We start from the raw sequence: 26,217 nt of genomic DNA on the forward strand, positions 1-26,217 counted from the left end.
TCAAAATACATGCTGGGGTTTTGCCGATATACGAGTTAAATTTTGTTTTTAGCCATTCTGTGAAATGTGAGGTCCCACATGTATTCATTAGATCATGTTGATAAATTACGTATTTTTAAGATGGATGAAATGAGAGTGCGCAAAGTGCAACTTGAATGCAGAGTTAACGGATGGTGATGTATCAGCAAGTGAGGGCGATAGTAGCGAGAATGTAAGAATGAGTGCCTGTTTGTTAGTGAAGAGAGTTAATACTGTGAAAGTGCACTGAATGAGTGGTGAGAGAATTATGAAAAAGCAAACGAGTGATATGGTGAAAGAAGCAATCGATGGGGAATTAATGACATCAGTGATACGCACATAGCAAAAGTCGGGGATAGTGAATGTAGTACAAATGTCGTGAATGGCACAGCAGAGTGTAGTAAAACAGAGGAAGATGTAAAAGATTGAGGAACAGCAGAAGAACAATTTATTTATTTATTTATTCATATGGACTTTCCTTCCTTTTCTCCCCCGTCCCTATTGGGGGGGTTAAGTTTGCCTGCTTGCGCAGGTGGGGCCCTGCTGTCTACGCCCAAGACTGGCTAACTTGGCTATGGCTGAGGAAGATCCTTAAGCTCCTCGCGTCGGCAATGGGAATCGAACCCAGGACACTCCTTTCTCAGGCATATAGTTGCGAAGTGCAAAGCCACTAGGCTAACCACGCAGACAGAAGAACAATAAAGAATGGTAATAAAGCTAGATGAAAGATATGAACATGAGTGAGGATATTAGAAAAGAACTCATAAGGTTGAGGAATGAACTGAGGCACATGCAGAGTGAGATAAGACATTTAGAGAAGATAATGGAAGTGAAAGAAGGAAGGTGCCAGTGGCAGATGAGTCAAAGCTGAATGACTGTAGTGTAATGGTGGAAAGTAGTATAGTTCTCTAGGTGAACTCTATGGTCAAAGATGTGAAAATGGAGGTGTCAAAAGTATCTCTAGGTGGAGCAATGATAAGAAGAGAGGGAATGTAAAGGAGTTGGCAATGCTAGGAACAAAACAAGGAGGTGTGAATGAAGTAGTATGAGATTTGTGAGTACTGCTAGAGACAGTGAAGCAGAAGTGTGTGTGAATGAGAACTGAGTGTTACTAAGGTATGATAGTAGAGACTTGAGTCTGTGGATGTATGGGATAAATTTAAATTCAAGGAGAGCTGTTTGCTGTAGATGGTCCTCATGTGAATGAGAGTGGTGGTGTGAAGCTGGGTAGATCATTGATGAAAGGAGTTCAATGTGTAGCCAGTCAGAGAAATGAAAATTAGATGCCAGGACTACGAGGGTAAGATACTAGAAATGGTATGAGAAAATGAACAAAGGAAAACAAGTTGACAGGGAGACAAGGAATGCAGGGTTGGCCAAAGTGAACACAGTCAAAAGACTTGAATCATCAGGGTAAGTAATTGTGGATTGAAAACAGGGACCAGTGTTGGGTTAGGTCATTTTGGATTTACAGGCAAAGCAATTCAGGCTAGGAGGCGAGTCTCTTATGTCTGTTGACTACTACACATGTTCCTATCACCAGCTTATCTCTTTTGAGGGATGAAAAACCTGAGTTTACACGTTTTTCATCCCTCAGAGGTAGGAGGAAAAGTCCTGCCACATCCATATGAGACCAGCTGAAGTGATCAGGAGAAAACTACTGTGCTTATACACCAATGCAAGGAGTCAGTCAGTCCACAAATCACTGGTGTCAGTAAGATATGGTTAACGGAGGATAATGTACTGACAGGAATAGAATATGATGGTTACGACAAGTTTCAAAAATACAGAAAAGATAAAAGAGAAGGAGGGATATTACTAATGATTTCAGAGGAGCTGTGTCCTCTCAATGGGGAACTCGAAGAAAGCAGTAATAATAATGGTTCTGAGCTCATTTGGTGTGCGACTGAGATTAGAATAACTATTAGATATTTAAATGGATGTTGCTACAGGTCAGGAAATGTAGAGGGAGATGATTCTGAAATGTTTAGCAGATGAGACTACTAAGTATCAGAAGGGTGATAACAATGAGTGACTTACGAACAACTATATTATACAGCATGTCATTGAAGCAAAACATGAGACTTGATTGTCAGACTTAATAATGTTGTCTCATACAATGATAATAGCAGATGTTACCAACTAGGGAGTGTGATCATCTGGTTTTGATACGGGGAGTGGCTAAGCAGGTAAAAGGTTCAAAGAACACGAGAGATGTGTGGAATTACAGATCAGGGGACTATGATGAATTAAGGAAACAGATTGTGGGGTGCAGTGGTTTGATCAATTAAAGGGGAGAGAAATCAGCAGTACCTAGGACTCGGTCAAGAATCAATCACTTATGGCAATGTCAGATTGTATTCCCTAAGTTTCAGAGGTAAAAAAAGTAAGAGTGAAATGGATAAATCATGGAATTATGCAGGATCTTCTGAGAAAGAGGACATTATGGAGAAGATATAAAGAACTTGTGCCCCTCAGCATCATGAGAAGTATAAGATTCAGGCTAGGAAGACGATGAGTATAGTAAGGAGAGAGAAAAATTGGTATGTGAAAAGAAACTGGTTGAAGCAGTAAAGCAGAGCCCTAGAGAAATCTACAGTTATGTTGCTAATAGAAGAAAGGACGAATATCAGTGACACTGCGTGCCCATTTAGGTTAGGTGTACTGTCGTGTTGTATATGCAACCTACACTACAAAATTCACGTCAGTTTGACCATATGATTGCATTTTTATTAGCTTAATTGGTAGGTTAAATTCTATAAGTTTATATAGCAGGCCCTGATGCCACACCTTGTCAAAAGCCTTTGCAACATCTATGAAGACTGCAGCTGTATGGAGGTTCCAATTGTAGCCTTATGTGATTTGCTCAACCAGTCTATGTATCTATTGTAGTATCATGGTCTTTACGGAATGCAAATTGCTCGTTTGGAATGATTCCTAACTTGTCCGTTTCAGATTGAAGCCTTGTGAATATAACTTTTTCAGCGACCTTACCAAGACAGGGTAGAAGGATGACAGGTCTGTAGCATTCTGGGAGTTGGGGGTTCTTTCCAATCTTTTTGATAGGGATGATGTCGGCAGTCTTCCAGGTTGTGGAAAGTGCTGAAATCTGAGAGTAGCATTGATTATGTGGACTAAATGAATTATAGCTTTTCTGGATAGTAATTTGATTATTCTGTTGGTGATTCCATCTGCACCTGGAGCCTTTTTGTTGTTCAGATGGGCTATAATATTTGATATTTCTGCTGGAGAAGTAGGTGTGATAGGTTCTGAATTGTCCTTTTGTTGTCTTAAGACTTGCTTGACATGGCAGTGAATTTTGTAGATAAGGTTGATGTTTAAATTTCCATAAGAGGGGGTTACATTGTGTTTCCAAGTTGTCCATTAGAGCTTCTGCTTTTTCTTTGTCAGTGTGGACTACTCCCTTCTTGGTCAGTATTGGGGATATAAGTTGCCTTTTAGTGCAAAGAGATCTCAAGAATTTCCAGATGGAGTTGTCCTCTGGGTTTAGATTAGTCAATTTGGTTTCCCAATCAAGGTTTCGGTGCTTTTGAAGAGCTTCACGGACCGATTTAATCTGTTCAGTATTGTTTTATCTTATGGGACTCTTGTGTTGTGGTATCCTTTTGGGCTTGGTTTTTTGCCCTTATTAGGTCCATGATTTCCTTGGGGATTCAACTGATCAGGCGAAAGACTGTAGTTTGGGTAACTGAATTTATTACTTTTTTGATTTGACTGGTTAGATTGTTTACAGCAAAGCCTATCTACTCTTTATTGTGAATAACAGGGGCTGGACCAATGTGCTCCGGGAGAATTCTAGAGACTTTGTCCCAAGGTATAAATGAGTGCAGAGGAGTGAGTTGCTCGAGCATACCGAGCTTAAGCAGGATGGGGTTGAGGTCGGAAGACAGTTCATTTAGTGTTTCCAGCTGATATTGATATCTAATGTTTCTGAGAATGACTATGTCAAGTACATCTGAGCTTCCAGCTGGGCTGTGATGAGTGGGCTCTGTAGGTCTAGCTATAACTATTGAGTTTTGGGTTGAGTAATGGTATAGAATACAACCTTTGTCATTGATTGTGGAGCTGAACCAAGCTGTATACTTAGCATTAAAGTCTCCAGCCATAATAATGGAGTCAGTAGAGCCAAGAATGGAATCCAAATCAGCTGCCAACAGTGGGATGCCGGGTAGGTTGTATGCAGCATAGATTTTGATGCTGCCAGTGTTGTTAGTGTGAACTTCAGTACCTGTTATCTCAAGATTCTTGGTCTGTGGGTCGGTCAGGACGTTGTGGCTTAAATAGTTTTTGATGTATATGGCTGTGCCTCCTCCACCGGCAGTAAGTCTGTTTTATACATCATAAAGCCCCATAATTTTGGGCTATTAGCTGGCCTAAGGTGCGTTTCGTTAAACTAAGACTATATCAGGATTGTATCTGTCAGTGAACTCTTGCAGTTTGAGGATTTTGTTTAGTAGGCCATTAGCATTCCATGCTATTATCATGAGTGAGTTTGGTTCGAGTTTTTTTATACATTGTATAGTGCTGTCACTATGGATTGAGTTTCTAGATAAAATCGCTTTTTGGAAGATGGTGAGGAGTTTGCTTTGAGGAAATTCCTGCAGCATGGTGGCAAGAGAAGTGATTAGAACTGATGCTAGGTTGGAGCTTCTTTGATAAAAGAATCAGATTTCATGCCATCTCTGTGCATGTTTTGGTCATGAATGAAGGTCGCATGCCTTCCTGTGCTGCTGAAGATGAGGAATTCCAAACAGGAGGGCAACCTGCTTGGTTGCTTATGGTGTCATTACGTGGGGGAGCAGGGTTCACTCTTGCTGACCCACAATTTTTTGGGTGGGAAAGGCACCCCTTGTAATTTATGGGGTGAGGTCCTCTACAATTAGCACAACAGGCAGGTGTAGTTCTTGGCTTGGTGCAGGATCTGGTCTGGTGTCCTTCACCACATTTTAGGCATCTGTAGGCTGCTCTGCACATATTTTGGACATGTCCAAACTTTTAGCATCTATGGCATTGGCCTGTCGATGCCCTTTTCCTTAGAGGCTCAGTTGTATTTTCAGCCTGCATATATCTGTCACTTCATATATCCTTTTCTGGGTGTTGCTGATGTCTACTAGTACTAAAGGCATTGGCCTTTAGTCAGATCTCAGCATTCTGCTAACTCTGATTGGGATAAGTCCTTGACTGATGAGGTTGGCAGTGACTTCATCTGTTGTGATGCCCTTGGCAAACCCTCTGAGCACCACTTCAAGATTTTTTTCGCTTGCTAGTGCAAAGGTGTGAAAGGGCAATTTGGAATTGTCCAGCATTTTTGTCATTTTGTGATAATCTGAGACAGTAGCAGGATAAATCTTAACTCCCTCATCTGCATTTCTGGCCCTGGAGAAGTTGATGTTTTGTTCACCAAGAGTCCTTGAAACTGATGTCCACTTTTCTTTGTCTCAGAGGATCACTGGTGGGAACTTTTCCTTTTTGTCTTCTGAAACTTGTGGTGTTAAATCTTCTTCCATAAGATCTTCAGATGTCCTCTGTCTTTTTGTTGCCTGTGCTTCCTGGGAGTCAATCTGTCGAAGGTTCTTGGGCGATGGGACCGTTGTGAATTCGCCCTCTGTATCCTCATCCTCTTCTTCTCGATCATTGACCTAGGCATATATGTTTATAAATCCTGGGAATTTTGTATCAAACCTTTTTAATTATCTTCTTGAACAGGTCAAGCAACTGATCTTTGCTAAAGACTTGAACAATATCGTCCGTGATGTCCATACTGGGATAAAGAGTGCCTTGGTAAATATACCTCTTGTTCAGTTAATCCTGTAGGTTTATAGCCTACTATCAGATCCTGTAGACTCATGCAGAAGTCTACTAGCTAAGTAAAACAAGTTTGTAATGCCCTACTAAAAAGGGGAAAGGAGTTAAGAACTCACTTGGCCACAGAGTGAAAACCTACCTCCCTAAAATACCATATATCCACCACTGGTCCTCATAGCGGGTGGGGCCTACATGGCCATCAGACCTCTTGTATGTTTCATGCAGAGGGGGAGACAGTAGGAATCAAACTGTGTCAGTGCAATGTGAGATTCCTGAAAAGCCTTATATAAAATCAAATCAGGCTCAATTTAAAGTAACACGTCTAATCTCATCAAAAGTTCACTCGTGTAGATATACGAGAGAGTTTGACTTGTCTACACACACACACACACACTAAAAATGTGCTTTCCCAGTCAATTTTATGTCTGTATTCAAAATTTTTAGAATCAGATAACAGAAAAAAACGAATATGACGATGATCCCAAATTAAAAAAGAATAAGGAATTCTCTCTCTAATTTTAGAAAATACTTTACGAAAAATTGATTATTTAAAATCTCCCAATAAAATGTTTGGTAATTCAATTCATTGTTAAGTTTACTTTTCCCAGAAAAAGGTGTCAAGAAAGAAATTTTTTTTGGCTGGAATCCCCCATCATTTATATAAATAAAGACATTGGCTTGACAGGTGAAGCAGAAGTCATATTTTCATACACGAGTTGCCAAAAGGTGTCACACCTTATTATTAAAATACTCTGGATTACAGATAGTTGTTAAAAGTTTTTTTCACTTGGTTATGCTATAAATTGAAGACACCAAGAAATTATATACCTGATTTAATCCTTTATCCAAGTGTATGTAAACAAGTTTGCACCTGAACTATAAGGTGTGACATCTTTTGGCAACTCGTATATGAAAATACGACTTCTGCTTTACTTTAACCTTGGTATCACTTCTGGGTCTGGCTCCCACTGATGAGAACTCAATAAAGGTCGAAACCAGTCTGGGTAGTGACTCTTTCCCATAATGCATAGCATTATACATATCCATAAGGATATGTGCTTTGCATTATGAGATACTAAGGCAAGTGATGTGAGGCCATAAGCTTCTATATACGAGTTGCCCCAGTCCTGAAAATAGTTCAGGCGCCAACTTGTTTGCATACAGTGGTTTGCAACAGGAAGGAGGAGATAAGTTCAAGAATGGGAATGCTTAGAATATTAAGTATCCTTGATATTAATAAGGCTGTGGGACTGGATGGGAAATCACAACATATACACTATGGGGAATATGTAAAAGAGCTAGCAGTGCCCTTGATTTAGTTAGGCAACATTAAGTCCCAGAAGGGTTGAAAGAAAGAAAAATAATGCCACTACATAAGAGAAAATCAAAGTCAGCAGTGTCAAATTATAGGCCAGTATGTGTGTGTGTGTGTGTGTGTGTGTGTGTGTGTGTATATATATATATATATATATATATATATATATATCAAGCGTAGTGATAAAGGTGTTAGAGAGGCTGAACAGAAACCTGGATTAGTGTTAGAACAGAAACCTGGATTGATGAGAATGGAAATCTTTTGAGAGAGTGGCATGGGTATGTTAAAGGAATTCATGCATTAGTAACTTGATTACATTTTATAATAGGGTGACTAGTACATTGAACAGAGGAGATGCTTATACAGTGATTTATCCAGATCTTGCTAAAGCATTTCATTGAGTATTGCATTATAAAGTACTATTGAAATTGAGCAGGTTAGGGTGAATAGTTGTTTGGTAGTCTGGTTACAGTGATAGTTGAATGATAGGAGCCAGCAAAAGAAGGAAGGTGATGAGTGGAGTACTACAGGGTTCTATTCTGGGACCACTGTTGTTTAACTTGTATAACAATGATATAATTCACAGTGTGTAAGAGATAATCAGTTGTTTGCTGACGATGCTAAATTAGAAAGAGAAATGTCAGGAAGTTCTCATGTATTATTACAAGAGGATTTGAATAGGTTGATGCTTTAGGCTGAAGAATGTCATTTCAATGTTGCTAATTATGCCCTTTGGCCAGAGTTTACCATATTGGAGAAACTTTCTTTCAGGAGGTGGAGGAAGTGAGGAATCTGGGGGATCTTGGAGGATAGTGAACTGAAGTTCATGGAACACATCATGAAAATTGTAAGGGTAACCCAGAAAACTGCTGCGATAATGTGAAGAACATAGATATGCATGCATAAGGAGGTGGTAGTTTCACTGTATAAGGCACTAATTAGGCCTCATTTGGATTTCCGTGCACAGCGTTAAATTCTGAATGAAAAGAATTATAATATAATAGTGTTTCATTCAGGATATAACATAGTCTGCCATTCCCAGAGCCAGGTTTGTTCATCAGACAAATAGCAAATTATTCACTTACTGTTGTATATACCCCATAAATGTAAAATATCTGTATATATTCTAGTAGTTGCGAGTTATTTATCATGTGCTAATTCTTGGTAGAGTGTATATATCCTATGTGAACTGTGCACGGAACCTCTGAACTTAATCCGCTTATGTGAACCATTGCCAAGGGCATAGCATATGTATTGGAAATTGAGTGCTGTATGAAATAGTCAGCGCTAGTTACCATGCCGTGTTAACGAAATCGTCTGCCAGTGCACATTTTGGTGCTAGCTACAGAGGAAACATGCACTGTTCATGAAAAAGGGAACCAATGAAAGAACAAGGTGCGAATTATAAAACGAGTTGGGGAGACAGCAAAACTCTCTAATTCTTATCCTGTTCGCTTACTCCCTCATCTGGTGGTTGTGGAAGACGAGAAGTATGGCAGGAGCTTTCAAGGAACCCTGAATGATGGTCATCTAAGGGCAAGCAGGCATGTGTTCCTCAGCCAACCAAATTGTTACGGTGAACCTGGATCCCACCAAACTACGGTGACCTGAGAATAGTGACTATGTTCCTTGATGCAGCGAAAGACATCCCCTCCATGAACTAGTTCCTATCCACAGATAAGACCAGCAAGAGGACTTGAGACACAAGGAAGTGCAATCCCAAGCACGTGATAATAGGCAAAGTATTTCATCTGTCCCAGTAAGGAAATCTTTTGTGAATGTACTGTGGTGGACGAGTAATGCCTTCTTGACTGTTCAAGTTTAAAAGTGTGATATCGTGAAGCTTGTTCCAAGAGAACGTGATATAAGTTAGAAATAGACTTACTAAGGTTTACAGTAATTGAATAATAGGACTCTAGAATTCTTTGGTGTGTAATTAATGATATGTGCTTTGTTATATCCTGAACGACCAAGCAGAATGGACATTTGAAGTATATTGAACTGATAACCTTTGTCTATAAGTTGTGCTGAGAAGCTTATAACTCTGAGAAGAGTAGAAATCTATATGTTGAGAATTTAACCGTGCTTAGTATATTATACTGTAAGATTGAGATTGTCTTAATAAGAACTACTTAATCCCATGATCAATTAACTTATGTTTAGAATTTTCTTAATTAGTATAAATTCATGTGCTAGTGCATTAAATGTTTTGTTTATATTGAACCTTGTGCTTGCCTGAATTCATTTCATTGCACCACTCATTTTAATAGTTTGGATCTAAGTGGGAACCCAAAATTAACGCGAGAGCAAGGAAAGATTAGAGAGCCATGACTGCTATATAACTTAAGGTAAAATAGATAAATTGTCTAAAGAATATTTCATTCCAATTTAGATCACTGTAGTATTGTACTTGCTGATCACTGATTCCTTGATATTGTTCTTGCAACCTCCTGACACAGAGTGACGCAGCTAAAATATTATTATTATTCGTGACACCTCCAAGGAGTCCGAAGACTCATCACGGAAGGACACCTACTGTACAACTCTCCGTCTCCATTACTACACCAAACCTCTACTACCAATCACCTACATCAACGTCATCTACTGCCCACAACCACCACTACAGCTAGTATTTTTGTCTGTAAATTGTGTGTGTTCTAAAGGGCCGATTTGTTATTTCATCCTGCATACAGGATTTTTCATCCTGTATGCAGGATGAAAAATCCGAGTTTCTGGGAGAAAAAATCCTGCTACCTCCGTATGAGATCGGCTAACTCACCTTCAACTGAAAATTGTCCATATAAAGATTCCTCCCGTCATGATGAGAATCGAACTTAGGTCATCTCTAATCGAAGGGCGCAACATACCATCGTTCTTCCAGTTGCACTACGGAGGCAAACACAGAGAAAATATAAATTTTCTCTGTGTTCGAAAAGGGAATCAAATCACAGAAGGAACAAGAGAATCGGCGGCCCCGTCAATAAGCTCCTAATTGTTCTAGCTCTTGTACATTATTAGTTAGAAATTGGAATACTGTATTCAGGCCAAGAGAGAACGTCGCAACAAAGAAAACATGTACCAAACAACAGATCTAGTCACCTGGCTATATTGCAATAAATAAATGTTGGCGAGAGAAAGAGTACAGAGGCAATAACTAAGGCTGTCTCAGGACTGGAATGCTGAGCATGAGAACAGGTTGAGGGAATGTGGTCTTCATAGCTTGGTGGATAGGAGGGGAGGTGATATAACTGAGACATTAAGATGGTCAGAGGAGCCTATCATATAAATACATGGGGGAATTATTGCATAGGATAATGGGTGATGTGAGACTGCGATGTCATCCCAGGAAACTGTACAAAAGTCATGTGAGTAAGAAAGTAAAATGAGATTTTTTGCCAGGCAGGTGGTGAATGAGCAGAACCTGGTGAATGCCAGAGTAGTGAGTGCTCCAACAGTGAATACATTTAAGATAAGGTATGATAGTTATTGTGATCTGTGAGTGTTTTCAACGTATTTATACTCCATGGCAGCTTGGAACACAAATACTAATTACTTATTATACAAAATTTTCAGTCACATTCCATGATCATTTTTAATGTACACTGCAATTAGTCTAAATGACAAAACAAGTACAGATATGTGATTAACAGAACAAATAAATTTATCAATCATAGAAGAGTGCATCATTATAATGATGAAAACTGATGTAGAGTAGGCTATCATTTAAAGTCCAATAGAGAGAGAGAATGAGAACTGCCAAAAAAAAAAAAAAACAAGATAATGCTGTCGTTAGTTGTAAAACAATTTTTCACTGATGCGATACAGAAAGATCATTTCTCTTATCACAGACTGAGGCAATGTAGCAAAATATCAACTTTCATTGTAAATTTTCCATTACGAAATGGATAATATGGAGTACTTCAGTAAATAATTAAAACAGATAACTTAATATTATGTGGGCAACTCCATAGAGTCCATAGACTCATCGAGGGAGGCCCTACACCTTTTGCCAAGCACTATCCGATGTTTGTGCAACATCTTTCATAATCTGCTTTGAATTCATTCATAGTCTTGGCACAGACAACAGACTCTGGCAAATCGTTCCACTCACTCATTACTCTCCAGGGAAACAACCTAGTCCTCACACCCTTGCTAAATTTCCAAGGAGGGTCTCCAGTTCTCCATCAGACTGGTTCTGAAAAATTTGCTCTGTATTAATCCTGTAAAAACCCTTCAGTAGATCTCAATCATATTACTCCTTTTCCAACTATCAACCAATTTCTGTAATCCACAAATCTTCAATCTATCCTTGTGCATTCCATAGACCTGCTACCATCTTAGTAATTTCCCTCGGAATCCTCCCACCCTCACCTCCTTCTCCTCATGCCCAAGAAACCCAGGTGACAAGATCTGTGCATAACAGAAGTCAAGATGGGGATCTTATCAAAGCCCTATAAGAAGATATCATATATCTTTTAAGCCAAGTAATCTGATGAGCTGTTTTAGCCACTTTTTGCAATATGCCCTCTAAACTTTAATTCCCTATTCACTAAATACCCCAAAATACCCAACTTCATCAATTTCCTGGAGTATAGTTCCATCAGTATGGAACAAAGCAGGTAGTCTTTTCATCCCCAAAATGCAAAACCTTTCATTCTGCCACATTAAACTGACATCCATTCTCTTTTGTCAGTTCTGCTAGTTTATTTAACTCATTCTACAAAATATTAACATAATCGTTATTGACTATTGCTCTATCCAATTTGGCATTATTGGCAAAAAATTGAATAGGTCTTCTCAGATAATTTCCTACATAGTTAATGTACAAATTAAACAGTAGTGGCCCACGAACAGAGGATTGCAGCATGCCACTAGTCACAGGCCTTCTATTGGACTACTCTTGAACAAACTACTGTCTGGTATCTTTCCATCAACCCCTCTTATCCACTGCACCAACTTTATATCTATTCCCATGTGATGCAATTTACTGATGATAATTCCATGCAGTATCCTGTCAAAACCTTTTGCAACATCCAGCAGTACATTATCTTCATTTAACTCAGTTGTCACATTATTATAAAAGGTGAGTAAAAAAAAGTTTCCAAAACCAGATTTCCCTTCCATACAGTATCCTGTCCTGACTACCTATTTCTGTATTTTTCTCTTAACCTTCTCCAATACCTTGACTACGACTCCTGAGATGTTGATTGGTTGTTATCCTGAGATGTTAATTTGGTACCTCAGTCTTGGATCCTCCTTTATGCAATGGAACTACTTTCCTCTCTTTCAACAACCTTGGTACCAACCCAAAGCTGATTTGTGTGCTCACAGGCACTGCCAATTTCCTAGCACCTCCTCATAAAATTCCAGCTGGAATGCCATCTAATCCCACAGCTGTATTCATATCAAATTCTATAATACTCTAAGCCCTTGCATCTTTTGTTACTGCAGTATCTTCATCTGAATGATATACTCTTGAAAAGTGTACAATTAGTAAATCAACTATTTTGCCTGTTTCAGTTATCTCCCTAACCACTGGAATTCATTAAAATTATTCTTCCATAATTCATTCTTCTTTTAGTTCTGGCCTCTACTCTGTACCGTTCATGTGCCTGCTGGCAACCTTCCTCTTTAAATTCCCTCCAGTTTTTTTGTTTTTTGTAGCCCCTGCCTAATTATATTATTCATCCAATTAACTCCCATATGACTCTAGGTATGCAATGTGTTATTATTTCCCTCAAACACTCCTTTACCACCTCCCATGCACTATCAACATCCAGTCCTTCCACTTTCTCAACCCATGGCAGTGCTTCAAGACATCTCCTAAATGGCATACTAACTGTCCTGTAATTTCACATATACCTCCCTGTTAACTGAAAATTCCACATATTTAGCAACTTCCCAGACTATATAATCACTCTCACCAATTGGAAGCAATGTAGTTATCTTGGTTACAGACAAATTCTCTGATTCACTTACATCTAATACTCTCAAACACCTAGTATATTCCATCACATCCTACCTCAGGTAATTATTCCTTATTAACTGCATAAATTATGTTTCTTTTAGACAAACTTATACGTTGGTAATCTATAACTGTCACATTTTAGGGAAAGACAATATATACTAAAATAGTAATTAAAAATCTTTAATTAATACTTCCTATATTTCAGTAATGTTACATTATCATCTTCAGGGAATATAAAAATAATATGTGCATGCAGGCACTAACACTAGACAAACAACTGAAGTAGGTCCTAAAGGTGCCCCCTAGTGGGCTAAATTGGGTCATCTTGGCTGTTGGACTGATGTTCTTACAAACAGGCTGAAGAAAACAACTGAAATCAGTCCTAGAGTCCTAAAGGTGCCCCTCTAGTGGGCTAAATTAGGTCGTCTTGGCTGTTGGGCTGATGTTCTTATAAACATGGCCGAAGAAAACAACTTAAGTCAGTCCCAGAGTCCTAAAGATGCCCTCTAGTTGGATAAATTGGGTCGTCTTGGCTGATGTTCTTACAAACATGGCTGAAGAAAACAACTGAACTCAGTCCTAGAGTCCTAAAGGTGCCCCATAGTGGGCTAAATTGGGTCGTCTTTGCTGTTGCAAAGATGTCCCAATTTAGCCCACTATGGGGCATCTTTAGGACTCTAGGACCGACTTCAGTTGTTTTCTTCAGCCATGTTTGTCAGTGCCTGCATGCACATATTATTTTTATGTTCCCTGAAGATGGTAATGTAACATTACTGAAATATAGGAAGTATTAATTAAAGTTTTTTAATTAATATTTTAGTATACGTTGTCTTTCCCTAAAATCTGACGGTTATAAATTCTGTTTCTTTCCTCTTGTGTGTGTCCAATCTATGTTCCCACACTTGAAACCTGTTCCACAATAATTAAATGCCCTCCACTCATTGAGCTTATTTGCTGATGCATACTATCTGCATGATTCTTCACATCTCCTGATCTATGGCAGCAACCAACAACATTTTGTGCTGCTGGCCTCTATCCCTGATGGCTTCAAATGGACTATTTTCACTGGTCTCCAGTTGAACTCCTACTCTCTTTGCTTACAGCTCATCAGTTATCATCAACAATACCCCTAACCTTATTTTTTTCTCTTTATCCTTCCTGAAAATACTATACCCTTCACAGTCTATCCAACTAACTATATCATCTTCTGTCAGCCATGTCTAACTAATGCCAATAACTTTTAGCCAAGATGAACTAATCAATAACAAAAACTCCCTCTTGTTCTGAATGCTCCCTCCTGGCATTACTGCACATAAAGTGCAATGCCCCCCCCCCCCACTCCCAGGCCCACCACTATCCTTACACTTTATACTAATTATTCCATTCTGGTTTGTTACCAGTGCTAGCAACTTGGGAAGTTCTGCATATTCTTACATTTACTGACTATATTCACTTATGCTTACTGCCTCACTGGTATCTGTGTACTCACTCAATAGCTCTCCCCTCAAAAAAAAATTAGTTTTCCTAATTTTGTACCTCCAATCTCACTTCATTCAACAATACTATTTCCAGACTCGACCCCAAATCATTTAAATGCAAACCATCCACCTTGTATAGGTCCTTTTGTCCATCAAACTCACTCCACACCTCTACAAACTCCACATCAATCCTGCATGACCTGCACATTGACTCATTTGCTATCATGGCACTTCTCAACTCTGTCATAATATGGCAACAGACTCACTATCTTAACTCTTACATTACTTTCAGTAACACTTTCATGTCCTTCCTCATGAAGTGCTTGTCTCTTTTCAAATCATTTGTTAAAATAAAATAATCAACTCTTTCACTTTACCTTTTTGCATTCTAATTAGCTTCGCTAACATCATTAATCTTTGCACCAAAGAAGCATGATTTCATCATTCTTATAAGAGAATCACTATACAAAACTCTCTCCAAATGTAAAAGAAGTATTTATTATAATAATTTTTTCCATATATCATACCCATCTTCAGTATGAACTAACTGAAATAGAACTGAATGCATCAAAACATTCAGTATTCACTAATATTATATGAATTCTTGAGATTGGACAGAGAAACAAATGGTCACAATAATGGCCTCAAACACACAGGGATTGCTATGTTTATACACAAAGGTAAGGAGTATTCGAAATAAGAGAGCAGAGTTTGAAGTGATTGAGATGGTATGCCCAAAGATAACTGGAATAAGTGAAACTTGGTTGTCTGAAGAGGATGTGATGTCAGGAATATAATTAGGATATATAATTTTCCAGGAGGATAGAAATGTAAAAACAGGAGGGGGAGTGCTGTTAATGATTACAGAAGAATTACAGAAGGATGTGAGGAATAAAAGGATATACAATTTTCAGGAAGGATGGAAATATGAAGAGAGGAGGGGAATGCTGTTAATGATTGCAGAGGAATTATGTCCAAAAATTTGTGGAAGTTGATAGTGCATGCACATATTTTGAATCTGTGTGGTGTGAATTAGAAATAAACAGGTTAGTATATCTGATGGGATGCTGTTCTCGGCCAGGGAATGCAGAGAATACCAATTATCAAATGCTTAGGCAAATTAGTTGGGCATGTAAAAAGAAGGTGATCCTGACGGGAGACTTTAATTACAGGAATATAGAATGAAAGGAGGAGATAGTGCATGGGAACAAGAAGAGCGAGTTTGTGGAATTTCTGAAAGATGAGTATCTTAAGCAGCATGTGAATGAAGCAACTAGTCTTTAAGGTTTTGGATTTGGTGATAACTTCACAAGATGTAGTTGTCAATGAAGTGTTGACAATGGAGCCCAGTGGCACACTAGGATTTAATCTTTTTTTTTGGGGGGGGGGGGGTTGAGTAGACTATTTAAGAATACACACTACGCATGGCATATGACCTATGACTGAGCATTTGCAGTGATCGCCAATACATGATAAGTAGTATAGAAATAGAAGACACAACATAAATAAAAAAATGAATTTAAATTAGGAAAACATTTTTGGAAAATTTTCTAGTGTTTATTTTGGGGGGGGGGCCTTGGCTCCCTCCCTGGGTGCACCACTGCTGCAGCCAGTTGGTGAGAGTGACCATGAGGTACTTGTTTGGGAAGTGATGAAACAAGAAAAGGTTACTGCCAAATGAAAAATGATTTGGCAGTAACAGAAATGAAAAAGTGATGGAAAAAAAAAAGGTTACTATAGTCAATTAGCATCAGTACGTTTGGTAGATGAGCAGAGCAGAAAAGATGTTGACAATGCATGGAGCTCGCAAGGCAGTGTCTCACAAAAGCAAAGTATGACTTCATACCAAGGATTAAGTGTGTAAATAGAGTAGGAGTGAAATGGATGAATAGTATGCAGTATGAGAGGAGATCGGCTGGTTGGAGAGATTGGTAAGGAATAGAATACAGGATAAGGTTGATGGACATAGCATTCTTTATGATGGTTAGCATGGATTTGTAAAGGGTAGGTCCTGTTTTAGTAATTTACTTGTATTTTATGATAAGCTGACAAGTGTGTTAGATAAGGGAGAATCATATACAGTGATATTCTTAGACTTTGCAAAAGCATTTGATAGATTACCACATCATAAGTAGGTGTACAATCTACAGAGGATAGGAATAGATAGTATATTGGTAATCTTAGATTGGCTCTGATCCATCTAAGAGATGGATCAGAGATTGGCTCTCTGAAATAAAATACCAGCAAGTTGTGTATGATGGAACAGTGTCTCAAAAAAAGGAGGCTAACCAGTGGCATGCCCCAGGGTTCTGTTCTTGGTCACCTGCTGTTTAACTTGTTTGTAAACAATATATCATGTGGACTGACTGGGGATCTTCAGTTGTTTGCTGATGATGCAAAGTTGGAAAGAATTATAAGTTCTTCCCAATCTTTCTTATAAGAAAGATTTGAATGCACTTTTTACTTGGACAGAAGAGTGGGGTTGTAGTTTTAATATCAATAAGTGTAAGGTGTTGCATTTTGGAGTGCAGAAAAATAAGGCTGTGTACTAGGCTAATGGTTCTGTACTGCAGGAAGTGGATGAGATTAGAGATTTGGGAGTAATGGTTGACAGTAGACTGAAGTTTAGAGGGCATATTGCTAGTGTTGTAAAGGCTGCACATCGTAGTGCTGCTATGTATAAGCATAAGGCATTGGTCAGACCACACTTGTACTACTGTGCTCAGATCTGGTCACCTGGGTTTCAATGTGATTTGGAGACATTGGAGAAGGTTCAGAGGCAAGTGACTAAGACGATATTGGGACTTTGGAATGCTGGCCATGGGAAGAGGTTGAAGAAATGTGGATTGCAGAGTTTAGTGGTTAGGAGGAAGAAAGGTGATCTGATAGAGAGACATTTAAGTTAGAGGATTTTATAAGAGGATTTTATCAGATTAATCCAGAGGGGATTATAAAAAAGAGGAGTAGAAGGTGAGAGTCATCCCTGGAAGTTATGTAAAAGTGTGTGGAGAGGGGCGTGAGGAGTAGATTTTTTTACATGGAGAATTGTCAGTGAATGGAATGCATTACCAGAATGTGTTGTTAATGCAAGGAGTGTTAGTGATTTTAAGATTCTATATGATAAATAAGTTGTTAACCTCCCACGATGAGCCTGCCGACTCCAAGGAAGGGGTAATAATAATGTAAAGGCCTGTGTAGCTCAGTGGAAGTGGTGATTGCATCCTCTGCGCTAGGCTGCATGAAGACAGACTTAAGTCCAAGTCTAGTCGGCAACTGCAGGAACTTTTTCTATGCTTTTTTTCCCTCAGTGTTTTTCTCCTGTAAACTAAAGAAAATCAACTGTAGAACCCACATTATTTCAGACAGTAACATATACTGTTAGGATTAGGTACCAAGAGATGGCAACACTTGTTTGCCGGTCTCTTCATAGGTGGCTGCCTATAAATAGTTATAGACATGGACCAGCTATCTCTGATTGGCTACCAGTGGAGATTGAACTGCCCACTCAGTCTCCAAAAGCTAAATAAGGTTTAAAGGCCCAGCCTACTCCCTATAAGGGAATAAAAGGCGTTAGCTATTATACTATATAATAATAATGTATGTATTATTTCATGGCAAAGTATGATAGTGTGCGTGCGCGTGCAGACATATATTCATCATCATTATGTGTCGTCTCCATCCAGAAGGTTTACTACCATGATGCGACTGATGGTTGATTGCTGGCATATGGATGTGATGAGGATCCTCTGCAGACACCACACTCACAGGCAATGCATTCCAATCATTCACAACTCTACATGCAAAAACCTGCTCCTCACTACCTATGAATAACCTCTTCAATGTTAATCCTATAACAACCCCTTACTAATTTGTACATCTCCATATTATCACCTCTATTCCTCCTATCCACTAGACTCTGCAAATTAAATCACCTCAACTATCTTCATATTCAACATTTTTCAATGAGATTCTGGCCCAGAATCTCATTGAAAAATGTTGAGCCAGAATCTCATTGAAAAGATGAGCCATAATCTCATTGAAAAGGCAATGGAGCTATTAGTTCCTTAGCACATTCTCTTAAAACACATGGTGAAAATCCCATTCAGTACTATCACCTTATTGGCATCCAGAGAACTTAGTATTTGTAACATGTTCTCCTCTTGTACTTCTAAACCTTGAACCATATCCCTCCAGAAAAAATCTTTTTTTTTTTTCACTTTGAATTACCTCAATAAAGTGATCATTAAACAACTCCACTATGACTTTTACATCAGTCGAGTAATTTTTTTTATCGTAACTGGCCACATAATGAAAGATTTCCTTCAGATTTTCCTTGGATCTCAGGGAAAAATTTCTTTTCATATTCAAGTTTTGCTTTCCTTACCAGGAAAGCAAAACTTGAATATGAAAAGTCACTTTCTCAGTCTGATATTCCTCACGCAATTGCTGCTCCTTCTCCTTATTTATCTGTGGTTCCTGTTTGATATCATTAGGCTTTCAATCACACCTATTATTATTATCCTAATAAGACTGCATGGAGTCACAGACTTATCTAGGAGGTCCTACTTGTCACACACACACACACACACACACACACACACACACACACACACACACACACACACACACACACAGAGTGCCTTAAACACATTCAAATTCTTTGCAGATAGCACGTTCTCATGCATTACTAAAACATGACCCATCTTAAGCAAATCCATGCTGTCCATCAAACATAATACCAACATTGTCAACCAAATTCTGGATCCTGGTTCTCACCAGCTTCTCTAACACTTTAACCACAACAACTAAAATCACAGTTGTTGTGGTTAAAGTAGTGTGGTTATAGGTTAAAGCCTATAACTTGATGATTGAGTTCTGTCACCACCCTTATGAAGTGGCACAATCTTGACTTCCTTCCATCCCTTTGGAACTTTCCCCAGCGCAAGACTCATATTACACAAATATGTCAAGGCAGATGCTTATTCCCTGACACGTTCCTTCAAAATTTATGGCAATATGAAGATGGTCTGAAAACTTCTCGGCCTAACAATGAAAATATGACTTTATAGTATCAAATTTATTTTTTATTTTTTTACATAATCTCCTTTAAGACTAATACATTTATTCCAGCAATGCTCCAGCATCATTATCCCATCCCTGTACTGGTTCTCAGTAAGATCTGCAATACCCCTCTACAGCTGCAATCACCTCTTGATTCAAAGAGAAATGCTGACCAGTGAGGAAGAATTTTAGTTTTGGGAAGAGACAGAAGCTAGAGAGGGCCAAATCTGGGGAATAGGGTGGATGTTCCAACAATTCATAGTGCAGATCCCTTAATTTTCCCATTGCCAAAACCACTTTGTGGGCAGATGCATTGTCCTGATGAAAGATGTTTTTTCCTTCTGCAAACCAGGTCTTTTCTCAAAAACTTTTTCATCTAATCTGGTTAAAAGATTGGAATAATATTCCCCGGTTATTGTTTTACCCTTTTCAAGATAATTAATAAACAAAATTCCTTTAGCATCCCAAAACACCGATGCTATGACCTTTCCTGCTGATGGAACCGACTTGGCCTTCTTTGATGCTGAACAATTGGCTTCTGTCCACTGTTGGACAGAAGCCAGTTGTTCTGGTGTGATTCTGGTGTGTAATGGTGAATCCAAGTCTCATCCATAGTAATAAATCGACACACAAAATCAGTTTTATTCTTGTTAAATCGACACACAAAATCAGTTTTATTCTTGTTAAAAAGCTCCAAGCACTGTTCAGAGATTTTCATGCGAATGTGTTTTTGATGTGCTGTGAGCAAGTGCGGCACCCACCTTGCGCAAAGCTTTTTCATTTGCAATTCTTCGTGTAATACATACCCTACATGTGTTCTTTTGAAATGCCTATAGTCTCAGCAATTTCATGCACTTTGACTTGCCAGTCATCCAATACCATATCATGCACTTGATCAATGATTTCTGCTGTTGTTACACTTTTTGGACATCCTTCATGTGGATCATCTTCAAGGCAAGTACGGCCACGTTTCAACTCGGCAGCCCATTTCATAATTGTCAAAAATGAAGGAGAAGAGTGCCCATAAACTTTTATGAACTTCAAATGAATTTCTTTTGGCGTTAAACCTTTTACAAAGAATTTTATAACAACATGATACTCAATTTTATCCATTTCAAGGTATACAGACAACCCTTTTGCTTGTTTTATACAAAGTACTTCTATCAAGTACTTGATAGAATGACTTGCAATTTCACATGGATGCTTATGACAGATGTACCAACATAGAAAAAAAAATCTTGCCGATACTGTTGCTATTTATGGTCGAGACCGAACACTTTTCAGACCACCCTCGTGCTACATGTTGCTTAAGACATTTGTCTTGCAAGAATTCCAGAAATTCCAATCCCTTACTACTACATGCAGTTTCCTCTTTCCAATTTCTACTGCTGTAGTTAAAATCTCCCATAACAATCATTCTTGTCACACTCGCCAAGTTTAACTACCTAAACATTACCTGCCCTTTGCAATCTATGCTTCCTGGCTTATAGAAATACCCACTAAATATCCTGTCCTTACCACATCTGCCTCATACCATACGCTCTCAAAACTAATAGCACCAATGCCCTCCAAATCTTCCACTCTAAGAGAAAAAACAACTCATCACTTATTATATTCAGTATTTTCCCTTCCTGTCTTGCTGAAAAACGCTATATTCTGCTACTTCTTTGAGTATATTATCTTCCATAAACATGACTCACTTATCCCAATAATCTATTGACAGTCTGAAGGTAACAGTGCCATCAAGTCTTCTCCTTTATTCTGAATACCTATCATCATTCCCACCAGTCTGCACAGGATTCTGCATTACACCATATGTTTCCCCTTTTCCCAAGTGACTAATTCCACAAGAGGACTATCCATCCTGATAATTCTAGTTTTTCTGTACTAACACTCTCACTTATTTAGAGAACAATATTCTCTCCAGAAGCCTACTTCCTTTCTCATTCAAATGCAAGCTGTTTCTCGCATACAGTTCTTTTCTGTCCTCAAATGCACTCCAAACATCCACATAATCCAACCCTCTTCTTCTTAGCCGTGCATTATCATACCTGGATAACATAGTCACTATCTGCATTCTCTCTGTCTTCTGCCACACAACCTCAAACATGAACCTCAGACCTCTTGCTTCCAGAGACTCCAGATTCAAGCTACCTTTCAAGTTATTAGAACCCACAGTCATAATCATCTCATCCACTCTTTCACTGCTCTTCATTGCCACAGTCCTGTCTATGATTTCTTCAGAAACACTTCTCTGGCATTCAATCTTGTACTCCACAGATTAATACATCTCCATACATCACACCTCTTACTTCTCTCTTCCTTGCTTGTTCGCTCGCCTGTATTCCACACTCTCTCATCTGATACTTTCTCTCATTGTTCTCCCACTTACCTACTTTCCTGTCATCTTTCCATCCCTGGTTCCTGCACTGCCTTGCCTTCCTCTCATTCTCTCTTTTCCCCTGGTTCTCCTATTTTCTCCATTCTATTATTCTCATAACTCTCTCTCACTTCTACTCTCATTCCCGCTGCAGTCATTATTTTTTTTCATATTTCTTAACTCATTCCTCCCACATTCCACTTCTTTTTTTCAATGCATCTCTCTCTCTCTCTCTCTCTCTCTTGGCAACTTATCTTCCAAACTACACCATATTTCAAACCAGCTACAATGCCTAATTTAAAATTCTTATTCATATGCCACTCATCTTCCTCACCCTCGATTATGTTACTGGTTCCTCTTGGTTGCTAATGCCAAACTTTGTTAATTAATTTCAATATCATAAAGTCTTCCCATTTTTAGATTTTAAGCAGACATGCACTCCCCAGTCTCTCACCTGCCACATTTCTAACTGGTAGGATGCATACATGTCGCAAGCACTGCATACCACAAAATCCTGCAGTATGCAGTGCAAAATGTCGTGCTTAAATGGTGGCAGACTTGGTGATAACATATTGGCAAAAGCAATTGCAGCTGCCACCGGTAGCATTCAAACACTGTACAAAGAACTAATAAACTATACTAAAATAATATGTTAAACTACAAATTCAATAAGTGCAAACTATCCACAGACCATACATGCTATCTAGCTGAAACCCCTCATAAATTTAATGCTAATGCTTTAGTGGATTACAGGTAGATCCCTGCCATTACGAATTAATTGGTTCTTGGACCGTTTGTAAATTGGGAATTCATAAAGCAGCAGTTTATTTTATTATTATTATTCAGGCCTCCATGGAGTCAAAAGACTCATCGTGGAAGGTCCTTCTTAGGAAACACAGTCTATCATACCACCCCTTGAACTCATTGACCGTGCTCGCTCTCTCACCACTCTATCAGGCAATGCATTCCACAGTTCAACCACCATCCATACAAAGAAACCACTCCTTACCTTATTGCTCATAGCTTCCTTTTGTAACTTAAAGGGATAGCCCCCTTGTCATCACTCCTTCCCACTGTTCAACCAAGCAAAAGAACTCTCCAGTGTCAAACCTGTAACCACCTCTCAACAGTTTAAAAGTCTCAATCATATCACCTCTCCTTCTTCTATCTATCCAACTCTGCAGTCCACATTCCCTCAGCCGATCCTCATAACTAACATTGTACAGTCCTGAAAATCTGCCTCTGTACCCTTTCCACAGTTAATTTATCCCCTTCAAATCCTGGGGACCAATTTCAGAACAATTGTCTAAGTGTGACCTGATCAGGGTCTTATACAACGGAATGATAACTCTTTTATCTCTGCAGGTCAGCGTCCTTCTCATTATTGCAGCAATCCTTTGTGTTACCCTCTTCACCTTTGCATATGTCTCCTGAATTTCAGGTTTCTATCAATCATCAACCCCAGATCTCTCGTCTCCCCTACTTCCTCCAGTACAACTCCTCCAATAGAGTATGCAGAGTCCCAACCCTCAAGACCTTACATTTTGCTGCATTAAAACGACACCCTCTTTCATTTGCAGATCTGTTTAGTTTATTCAAATCCTCTTGCGGACTACCACATCTGCACTATTACTAATAACCCTTCCCAGCTTCACATCATCCGCAAACAACTGAATATCCCCCTGCAATCTACTGACAATATCATTGTCAGTAGAATTTTGCCTCCTTGAAACTGCCCCACCATACATAACGCTCTGATACATATATCGGACATCCAATCCCTAAATTCAGCTGACCAACCTGACATCCAAAACCCATGTGCTGCAACTTAAATATCAGCTTATCATGTGGCACCCTATCAAATGCCTTCACTAACTCAAAAAAAAAATGGCAGTATATGCCTTTCCCTCATCAACTGCTCTTGTAACTTTATTATAAAAGGCTAACATATTACTAAAAAAAAGAGCACCCCTTAACAAATCCATGTTGACTCTCACAAGTAATGTTATCTGTATACGGTCCCTCACTAATTTCTCCAAGATCTCAACAACTACTGATGACACACAAACTGACCACCTATAATTAGATACTTCCAGTCTGCAAACTCCCTTATGCAATGGCACTATCTTACCTTCCTTCCATTCTCTGGGCACCTTTCCTGCAGCCAGACTTTCATTGAAAAGCCAGGTCAAAGGAGCTGTCAGTTCTTTAGCACATTCTTTCAAAACTTGCGGTGAAATACCATCCAGTTCCACAGCTTTACTGACATCCAGAGTACTCAGTATTTGGAACAAGCTCTCTTCCTGCACCTCTAAACCTCGAACCTGACCTATCCCTCTAGTATTAAAATTTATTCCTCCAGGATGAAATATTCCAATAAAGTGTTCATTGAACAATTCCACTATGTCCTCTGCATCAGTCACTCTATTCCCATTTTTATCCCACAATGTCATTCTTCCACAATGATTTCTCCTCCTACTGGCCACATAGCTAAAAAATTCCCTCAGATTTTCTTTGGATCTTAGGGCCAATCTCTTCTCATTTTCCAGTTTTGCCTTGCTTACCATACTAATCACTCTCCTGGCCTGAGTCTTATATTCTTCATGCATCTGATCACCTGTCTCCTTATATCTCTTCCATAGCCTCTTTTTCACATGCATTTCCTGTTTAATATTGTTTGCCATCCACTTTACACCAAATTATGTCCTCTTCTTCTTCACTTGTGGAATACAGCTTACTATTGCTACTAACAAATATTCCTTCACAATTTCTCAAGCACTAATGATATCCGGGCCTTCCAATTCCTCCCTCCATGAAACTTCTCCAGGTTGATATCTAAGACTACACTCTCTGTCCAAAAAGAAACCGAACTTTTGATAGAAAATAAAATGCAGGCCAATTATAATTATTCAAATCATTTATTTCGATCAATATACTCTCCCTCAGCTTCGATAGTGTTTGGCATGGTCAAGTAATTCGTTAAATGAGTTTTTTATATCGATTTTTGGGACACTGCTGCAGGTCGTGGTTACTGCCACTTGAAAGTTTTCAATGGTGTCGTATTGCTTTCCTTTCATCAGCAAATGAAGTCCACGGAAGAGAAAGAACTCACAGGGTACTCAGATGAATACAGAGAGTGATTCAACGCACAAAATAGGCTTTTGCTCAAAAACTGTCTCACAATTTTGAAATGATGAAATGGTGCATTATCATGCAAAAGTGATAATGCAGCTGCCTGCATTATCACGATCATGTTCCAACTGCATGCATCACTATCTTCATGCCATATGCGTCGAATTCTCATTATCAATCACTTCAAAATTTCGAGATAAAACTCCCCATTGATTGTTTTGCCAGTTGGAACGAATTCTTTGTTGATAATGCCCTTGGAATTGTAGAAACAAATCAGCATCATCTTTTTTCAGATGCCTCTCTTCAGGTGGACTCTACTCAGCACTTTGTTTCGGGCTCATACTCATACGTCTTCACCAGTAACCATCGTTTCAAGGAAGTTTGAGATCTTACGAGTGGTTTTAATGTGGTCCTTGCAGTGTTCAATTCGATACATTTTTTGGTCATTGGTCAACTTGTGGAGAACAAATCGCAAATTCAATTTACGAAGGCCCAAACTCTTGGTCAAAATGTGTGCACAGTTGATTTTGGAATCCCCAATTTATCTTCAATCAATCTCACAGACGATTTCAAGTTTTCTTTGATGAAATCATGCACTTTTTGGATGTTAACTTCGCTCAGTCCAGTTTTTGGACGGCCCAGTTTTTTGTCGTGCTGAAACGGCTCACTCCACTAAATATCCTGTCTTGCCCACCTCTACCTCGCACCATATGCTTTCAAACTCATTAGTCACTGCCTTCCAAAGTCTCCACTCTTGGAGGACATAAGTCATCACTTATCATAAGCAGTACTCCACCACCACACTTTCCCTTCTTATCCTGCCGAAAAATGCTGTGCACTGCTACTTCTATTCCTGTTATTATATCCTCTTCTGTCAACCACGTCTCAGTGTCCGAGTAATCTTTGGCCAGGTTGATGCTATCAGTGCCACCAATTCCTCTCCTTTATTCCGGATATTTTTGGCATTAGTATAAAGCATAAAAATGCCACCGGTTCTATACCCAGCATTATCCCCTCTAGACTCTACTGGGCTCAGTGT

At 39.0% G+C, this 26,217-nt stretch overlaps 1 protein-coding gene across 1 annotated transcript in view; it reads right to left on the minus strand.

Moving 5' to 3' along the window:
* The window catches only part of LOC150094452 (neuroglian-like), a 479,168-nt gene that overhangs the window by 283,695 nt on the left and 169,256 nt on the right, over nucleotides 1–26,217 (minus strand). The gene's annotated exons all lie outside the window — the stretch shown is intronic.

Source organism: Typopeltis vanoorti, chromosome 22, assembly GCF_054136105.1.
Source record: "Typopeltis vanoorti isolate ZY-2024b chromosome 22, IOZ_Tvanoo_1.0, whole genome shotgun sequence".
Lineage (NCBI taxonomy): Eukaryota > Metazoa > Arthropoda > Arachnida > Uropygi > Thelyphonidae > Typopeltis > Typopeltis vanoorti.